We start from the raw sequence: 9,565 nt of genomic DNA, 5'->3' as shown, positions 1-9,565 counted from the left end.
CCCCCTCAACTCATGACTTCATCATCCACTACAAACAACCCTGTTGTATCAAGATCAGAAAGATGCAAACCTGTATCCTGACATGATAACAAATAAATTAAAAATGCACTTTTAAGTGTTTTTATGCTTGCTATCCTATCTTCATTCCATCCTTGTTCCGTTGGCATGGGTTGGATTATACACATCTGCACAATGTTATTCTCAATTGCCTGACAGGTAGCATGCAAAACAGGCAAAATAAATGAAAGGACTTGCCAACCCAAATGATTCCATCCAGTAGTCTGGTAAGGAACTAGTTGAGCTCACATACTGAATATAATTATATTCATATGCTAGTCAAGGTTGTGATCTGAATGGCAATTAGCACTTGATTTCCAGATCTGAGAGGTTCACAAATATCACGTGATTAATCTGTTTCTTCAATGTGTGCTGTCTCTTTTTTACGATAATAATCAAATGTTCCTTCTTAAAAAAAAATGTCTGAATTCAACAAGTCAGTTACATCTCTGCCATGTTGATCTGCTGGCATTAGCTGCTGAAATGAGTATTTACTCATCACTAGCTTTCCCAACAAGACTGCCCTCCTTTTCTGCTGCAGCACTGCCATAACTTTAACTTTAGTTGAGGCCAGACATTTTGACACTGCCCGAGCTACGTAATTTGAAAATCAGTCATAAAATTGGGCTTCAGTTTTTCTTTCTTCCTCTTAGTATGAACATTGTGCTTTAGAAGCTGTCAAACCAACTTACATCCTGCAGCAATCTTGGAGCTAATGGCCAAAACTGCAGTAAATAGAAAGATTACTGAATTGCCAAGGGTTGCAAAGATCTTCTGGATTGGATTGGATTGGATTGGACTTGTTTATTGTCACGTGTACCGAGGTACAGTGAAAAGTATTTTTCTGCGAGCAGCTCAACAGATCATTAAGTACATGAGAAGAAAAGGGAATAAAAGAAAATACATAATAGGGCAACACAACAAATACAATGTAACTATTCTCTATGGATGTGACCTTTTTTTTATTAACTATGCTGTAATTTCTGAATAACAAGCATTACAAGCTTCCAGTTTTTTGTTTAAAAGGACATGGTTAAATAAAAGTTTCTATATCTCCCTAACTTTGCCCAACACATTGGGTGCGATTCTCCCAAAAAATTTCGAAGTTCACTTGTGGCGGGTTTTTCAGGGATTTTCCCGCCAGTTCTGCCAGCGAGTTCCCCAACACTATTCAAATGACACTTGGTCACTTTTTTAGACCCTGTGAGTTTCTCACCAGTTTAGTCCACACTTAAGAATTTTTTTTGCACTGGGGAGCTGCACTCCGAGATTGGGCTGCCATTTTGAAAGGGTGCACTGATCTAGAAGTGAGCTCGTGGGTCCCCACCCATGGGCAATGTCACCCGCACACACATGGGCACCACCCCACACCTCCCCACTATGAGGTCCCTGGGAGGTCTTCAGGCCCCATGAGAACACCCGGAGAATCAAGGGAGGCCGGTGGATATCGGGTAGAGAGGTCTTAAGTAGGTTTATGAAGGGTAGCACGGTGGCGCAGTGGGTAGCACTGCTGCCTCACGGTGCCAAGGTCCCAAGTTCGAACCCGGCTCTGGGTCACTGTCCATGTGGAGTTTGAACATTCTTCCCGTGTTTGCGTGGGTTTCACCCCCACAACCCAAAGATGTGCAGGGTAGGTGGATTGGCCTAGCTAAATTGCCCCTTAATTGGGAAAAATGAATTGGGTACTCTAAATTTATAAAAAACAAAAAAGTAGGTTTATGATGGGCGACATGGTTAGCAGTGCTGCCTACGGTGCTGAGGACCCGGGTTCGATCCCAGCACCGGGTCACAGTTTGTGTGGAGTTTGCACATTCTCCCTGTGTCTGCGTGGGTTTCACCCCCACAACCCAAAGGCTGGAATAATACAATTTGTGTGAGGCCCAATTGTGGGCCACCCTGACCCCCAAGTAACGAACAATTGTACTGGAGAGCGAAAGGGTAACATGCCTAAATGGGCTCATCTCCCAGGGGGGTTGACCGGAAAACATTCACTCTTACCCAGATTTAATTTATAACCAGAGAAAGAGTGGAAAGTATTAAGTGGCTTCATTATGTCATTTGTTATGGGCCAGGGTTTAGAGAATCCCAAAGTGTATCATGGAGTTCACCTGACCCACAACTTTTAATAGATTGTGGTTTGGGGAGCACACGGTCCACTCTACAGGTATGGTACAGCAGAAAATTGACCAGTGGTTTTTAAAACAAAACAATGTTTATTCTATGAACTCAAGTTAACCTTTTTAAAACAAACAGTGAATATCTTAGCAACTATTAATTCAAATACACCCCCCAAAGAATACAAGACTAAATAACCTGTATGCTGTCCTTTTACCATCCAAAATACTTAACAAACCTTCAAACAGGAGGACATTAGATTTATATTCAATACTGAAACCTTTTTTTACAATTCTGAGTTCACCCAAATGACCCATCGATAGTCTTTGGATGTCACAGATCAATAGCAGTGCAGCTCACAGACACACCCAAGCTCTTCTCAAACTGAAACTAAAAAAGCAGAAGTGGAGCTCAGCTCAACCCACACTCTTACATCACTCCAGTAACATGAGCAGCTCCATTTCTTAAAGGTACATTTCTTAAACACCCATTTCTTAAAGGGTACTCTCACATGACACATTGATGGAGGGTAATGGGTCTATAATATATACAAGTAAGCCATCTGCATAAAGAGATACTCGATGATCCACCCATCCTGATTAATACCTCTTCATTGATTGGAAGCTCTCAAGGTTGGAGAGAGGCTCTTTTGCCAGGGCGAATAAAAGTGGAGAGAGTGTGCAGCCCTGCCTCGTGCCCTTAGTCTGAATATAAAGTATTTGTGTGAACACTGTCAATAGGGGCATTGTACAGCAAAAGGGTCCATGAGACAAATTTTTGGCCGAATCCAAATCTTCCAAGAATTTCAAACAAACAGTCCCATTCAATCCTGTCAAATACTTTCTCTGCATCTGGAGATATTATCATCTCTGGCTCAGGTGCAGAAGAGAGAGAGAAAGTGTATAATATTCAAAAGGCAACATATATTAGCTGATAACTGATGGCCCTTTCCAAAGCCTGTTTGGCCTCTGAAATTATGCTTGGAAGGTAAGCTTCCAACTGGAGCACCGGAACCTTAGCGAGTAGCTTAACAGCTGCATTTAGGAGCAAGATAGCTCGGTATGAACCGCACTCAGTCAGGTCCTCGTCCTTCTTAAGGAGCAAGGAAAGAGAGGCTGGCTCGGGTAAGGACTGGAGGCAATGAACCACAGGATAGGGAGTCATTGAACATATCTGTTGTGTTATGTAATTTGGAATAACACAAGCTGCTACGTGATGCAGTTTTGAGTAAAAGATGCTCCAGACTTTGAAGTGAGTTCAATGTTTTTTATTGAACTATTAGAACAGTTCTCAATGAGTTCGACTTCCTGCTAATCTAAATGTAGTAACTCAGTCTAACTGAACCAGCCTTGCTCTAAGTCACGTGCTGGGGTGTGATGCTGAGGATACACCCTATCTCACTCTGTAGATGTTGGTCTGTGGAAAGAGGCGGGGTGTGAGTGCCTCATCCCTTTTATAGTGAGATACCACCCCTGAGTGTCCTGCCTGCTCATTGGACGTGTCCTATTCTATGTGTTCATTAGCTGCATTTTTGCATGTCATGACAATATCTAACAGCAAAGGTTTAAGTTGTGAATTTCTTATAAAAATCGAACGGAATGCCATCCGAACAGAGGCCTTACCAGCCTGCATAAGACCAAAGCATTAAAAAATTTTGTCAGGGCGTAACAGAGAGTCCAACTCACCACCCTTGGCTGTTTTGCCAGATGGGATAGGCAGGCTGTTCAGGAAATCAGCCATTTTTTAAAAATGTTTTAATTAAGGCATTTATATACATACATCAAACACAACAAACACCAAAAAGAGAACAAACAAGAAATCGCCTAACAAATAAATAATTGACAACCCACCACGCCACCCACCCTGATGTTCCCCTCCACCCTCCCAGCCTCCATTTTTTAAACCCAAAAGTCTTCCCCACCTGCTGACGTTTTAACTATCCTTGAAGAAGTTAATAAACGGTTTACATCTCCGGGCAAATCCCTTCACAGACCCCCTCACGGCGAACTGAATTTTTTCCAGTCTAAGGAATTCCGTGAGGTCGCTCACCCAGATTCCTGCCAAAATCCCTCCAGTTTAAGATAGGCTCAGAACATGCCGGACTTGGTTCACGGGTCCCCCACGCACCATCCACACCTATCCTCCACCCCCTGATAGAAATCTACTTTTCTTATAGATAATAAAGTTTAAAGGAAGAAATGAGTTAGTGACATTATACTATTAAAAGTCATATAATAACCATGACAGCAGAAAATGCTGAGAGCATGGGAAAGGATCAGATAAGGAAGTCAGTTTGAAAACTGACTATACACTGCAAGGCCACGCTGCCGAATAAACTCATTGTTATCATTACTGGGCAAAGATCCCAGTTCTAGAAAACATGGTGGCAAACAGGTGTTTTGATCACACAGACATTTTGGTCGAATTAGATGAATTATAATTAATTAAACCCAATCATAGCCAGAAAGGGGACAGAACCTTAAAGATATACTTACATCAAACACAACAAACACCAAAAAGAGAATAAACAAGAAATCGCCTAACAAACAAATAATTTGATTTCCTTAAGAGACCGGGAGAGAACTTTTTTTCTTCTCTCTGAAATCATCTTTAACCTAACCTTTGAAATCTATTCTTTTACTTTGCAAACCACTATTTCCTTTCGTTTCATTTTTGTATTGTGCATTTTGATCTGAAGAAATTACCACCAACTGAATTGTATTTTGAATTCAACTCAACCATCTGTATTTGCGTTGGACAAACAAACTTTCTAAATTCTGTATTCGCATAAAATTTGACTTGATCAGTAGACTTTAAAACTGACACAAATAAAGCTATACTTTACTTCTCCCAAGAAGCTCAGTCTCAAGTTTTGTCGATTAATACATAGTGCGGCGACACATAATTATATTAACAAAGTACAGATCCATCACCCCTCACAAAACCTGCTCATTCTGGCCACCGTCATATGCACCCTATGGAGTAGCTTAAATTGAATAAGGCTAAACCTAGCACACGAAGAGGATGCATTCACCCTCTTCAGAGCCTCCTCCCATACCCCCGCCTCCACCTCCCTCCCCAGCTCTTCCTCCCACTTCCACTTGACCTTTCCAATTGGGGTACCCTCACAGTCCATTAACTCCTTATAGATCTCTGAACCCCTCCCCTCGCCAACCCGTGTTTTCGACACCAGCTTGTCCTGCAACCCAGGGGGCGACAGGTCGGGAAAGGACGGCAGCTGTTTCCTCACATAATCCCAAACCTATAATTACTGGAACCCATTCCAACTGGGCAGCTCATACTCCTCTATCAACCCCTCTAAGCTCGTCAGAATGGAGGAGAGTTTGTGTAGGGGGTCAGGATTGAAGGCGCTAGCAACAGCACCGCTCCCGACGGCCTCGGGGAAATAATCAGGGAGACCGGTAGTAATAGCTTTGGTGATAATTTGGAGGCAGTTTCGCCAGTACTTCGGGTTGGGGGCAGGGTCAAGGGACATGCAGGTTCGGGGGAACCATAGGTTTGAACCAGGGAAGTGGGATGGAAATTTTCAGAGATGGGAGGAGAAAGGAATTAGGCCACTAAAAGATTCGTTTCTTGGGGGCCTGTTTGCAGGATTAAAGGAGCTGGGAGCAAAGTATGGGCTGGAGCAGGGGGAAATATTTAGTTACATGCAGGTTCGAGACTTTGCCAGAAAGGAGATACAGAGCTTCCGGGTAGAGCCGGCTTCCACATTGTTAGAGGAGATGCTGACGACAGGGGGACTGGGGAAGGGGGTAGTGTCAGCGGTTTACGGAGCTATTTTAGAAGAGAAGAAGGCACCACTGGAAGGGATCAAGGCAAAGTGGGAGGAAGAGATGGGAGAGGATATGGAGGAGGGGTTCTGGTGTGAGGTGCTCCTGAAGATGAACGCCTACGCCTTGTGCGTGAGGTTGAGGTTGATACAGCTGAAGGTGGTATATAGAGCGCACCTCACAAGGGAGAGGATGAGCCGGCTCTTTGAGGGGGTAGATGATGTGTGTGAACATTGCGGGGGGGCCCGCAAACTACGTTCATATGTTTTGGTCCTGTCCAAAGCTGGAGGATTACTGGAAGGAGGTTTGTAGGGTAATCTCTAAAGTGGTGCACATGAAACTGGACCCGGGCCCTCGGGAGGCCATATTCGAGATGTCGGACCAGCCAGGGTTGGAAACGGGTGCGGAGGCAGATGTTGTAGCCTTCACCTCGTTGATCGCCCAAAGGCGGATCCTGTTGGGGTGGAGATTAACCTCTCCACCCTGTGCCCTGGCGTGGCGGGGGCACCTGCTGGAATTCTTGACTCTTGAGAAGGTCAAACTTTAACTGAGGGGAAGGATGGAGCGGTTCTACAATTCATGGGCATTATTCATTATGCATTTTCGAGAATTGGATTACATCGAACATTAGAGGGAGGGGGACTGTATGTGTTGATGATGGTGATTCCTGATTCCATTTTGTTATTTGTTTATGTTAACATGCAGGCTAATGTTTGGGGGTTTGGTGGGAGGATGGGACCATTGTTATTGATATGGGGATTGACATTGCATTCGTTACTGATTATTGTTTATTGTTGGGTGTAAATTTGGGAGAAAATGTGAAAAAAGCAAATAAAAATATTTTTAAAGCAAAACCTCGAAGTTCGAAAAGCTGGCCCCACAAACAGGTCTCCAAACCGCTCGATCTCTCCCGCCGCCACCCCAGAACCCCGCGTCCAGCCCCACCACAGCAAACCTGTGATTCCCGCTCAAACTGCAGCACCCTCCAGCCTCAGGTGCTGCCGCCACTGTCCCCACACCCTCGGGGCCACCACCACCACCGGGATTGCGGAGTACCTGGCTGGCAAGAACGGCAGAGGCGCCATCAACAGTATCCCTAAGCTAATGCCATTACAAGAGCTAGTGCCCTTACAAGAGGCTGCCTCCATCTGCTCTCCCACTGAACCCTCCCCCACCGCCTGACCATGGTTATGTTTGCTGCCTGATGCACTATTAATTACGACGAGACGAGAGTAGAGAGTAATCGAGACTTTATTAAGCAGAGATGTGTTGCCTCCTGCAGCTGCTACCGAAATGGCAGCAGCTCGGTGAGCACACACATTTATACGCTGGCTACTGGGCGGAGCCAGCAGGCAGGGATCTACCCCCGTACCTGTAGTACAGGAGCCTTACCGTATTACTTCTAATACACGTATTATACAAACAGTGGTGACTACCACATTCACCCCCTGTTAAAAAAAGAGTCCGGCGGGGGGCGGGGGGGGGGGGAGAGAAAAAATATTTACAGGTATATGAGAATTTTTAAGGTGTACAGTTTGGTGAAAGTTTACAAATTTAGCCAGTCGGGTGCGTTGATCCTCCGCTGTGTGCACCGCAGTCCCGGTGGTGATGCAGGCACCGACTTGGTCGCCTGTGACTCCGGGAGCGTGTAGCCCTCATCTTCATCCCCGAGTGGAACCAATGGGAGGACGGATTGTCCTGGAGCGGGGGCTGTAGTGAGGTGCGCTGGGGGGAGGATGGGTGGCGCCGGGGCAATTGGAGGGGGGGTGGTGAACCAGCTGGTGCCAGGTCCCTGAGGGAGACTGTGTCTTGGCGGCCGTCGGGGTACGCCACATAGGTGTACTGCGGGTTCGCATGCAGCAGCTGTACCCTTTCGACCAACGGGTCCGCCTTGTGAAGCCGCACGTGCTTGCGGAGGAGGACGGGTCCTGGAGCTGCCAGCCACGTTGGGAGCGAAACCCCGGAGGTGGACTTCCTAGGGAAGGCGAGGAGACATTCATGAGGGGTTTCATTAGTCGCAGTGCAAAGTAGCGATCGAATGGAGTGGAGGGCATCGGGGAGCACCTCCTGCCAGCGGGAGACCGGGAGATTTTTAGACCGTAGGGTTAGGGTTAGGCCTTCCAGACCGTCCCGTTCTCCCTCTCCACCTGCCCGTTTCCCAGGGGTTGTAGCTGGTCGTCCTGCTCAAGGCAATGCCATTGCTGAGCAGGAACTGACGCAGCTCATCGCTCATAAAGGAGGATCCCCGGTCGCAATGGATGTAAGCGGGGAAACCGAACAGGGCGAAGATGCTGTTGAGCGCTTTAATGACCGTGGCAGAAGTCATATGGGGGCATGGGATGGCGAAGGGGAATCTGGAGTATTCATCGACCATGTTCAGGAAGTACGTGTTTCGGTCGGAGGAGGGGAGGGTCCCTTTGAAGTGCTGAGGCGTTCAAAGGGACGGGAGGCCTTCACCAGGTGTGCTCGGTCTGGCCGGTAGAAGTGCGATTTGCACTCCGCGCAGACCTGGCAGACTCTGGTGAAAGCCCTGACCTCCACAATGGAGTAGGGTAGGTTGCGGGCCTTTATGAAGTGAAAGAACCGGGTGACCCCTGGGTGACAGAGACCATTGTGTAGGGCCCGGAGTCGGTCCACTTGTGCGCTGGCACATGTACCTCGGGATAGGGCATTGGGGGGCTCGTTGAGCTTACCGGGGCATTACAAAATCTCGTAATTGTAGGTTGAGAACTCGATCCTCCACCTCAAGATTTTATCATTTTTGATCTTGCCCCGCTGTGTATTATTGAACATGAAGGCAACCGACCGTTGGTCAGTGAGGAGAGTGAATCTCCTGCCGGCCAGGTAATGCCTCCAATGCCGCACAGCTTCTACGATGGCTTGAGCCTCCTTTTCGACAGAGGAGTGCCAAATTTCGGAGGCATGGAGGGTGCGGGAAAAGAATGCCATGAGCCTGCCTGCCTGGTTGAGGGTGGCGGCTAGAGCGGCGTCTGATGCATCGCTCTCGACTTGAAAGGAGAGGGTCTCACCGACCGCATGCATCGCGGCCTTGGCGATGTCGTCCTTGATACGGTTGAAGGCCTGGTGGGCCTCAGCCTTCAGGGCGTAAACTGTGGAGTGGATGAGTGGGTGGGCCTTGTCCGCATAGTTAGGGACCCACTGGGCATAATAGGAGAAGAACCCAGGCATCGTTTGAGGGCCTTGGGGTGTGGGGGAGGGGGCCTTCCATGAGGGGGCGCATGCCGTCGGGGTCGGGCCATAGAACACCATTTTGCACAACATAGCCAAGGATGGCTAAGTGATTGGTGCTGAACACGCACTTCTCCTTGTTGGCGGTGTGGAGAAATTTGAGAAGGTTAGCGGCATGGTCCTGCTGGTCGTGGCCGCGGATGGTGACGTTATCTAGGTACGAGAAGGTGGCCCGCAGTCCCTACCGGTCAACCATTCGGTCCATCTCCCGTTGGAAGACCGAGACCCCATTAGTGACGCCGAAAGGAATCCTAAGGAAGTGGTAAAGGTGGCCGTCTGCTTCGAACGCAGTGTACGGGCGGTCCGCCTTGCGGATGGGGAGCTGGTGGTAGGCAGATTTCAGGTCCACTGTA

This window comes from Scyliorhinus torazame, chromosome 13 (assembly GCF_047496885.1).
Source record: "Scyliorhinus torazame isolate Kashiwa2021f chromosome 13, sScyTor2.1, whole genome shotgun sequence".
Taxonomy (NCBI): domain Eukaryota; kingdom Metazoa; phylum Chordata; class Chondrichthyes; order Carcharhiniformes; family Scyliorhinidae; genus Scyliorhinus; species Scyliorhinus torazame.
This window is presented reverse-complemented; position numbering follows the sequence as displayed.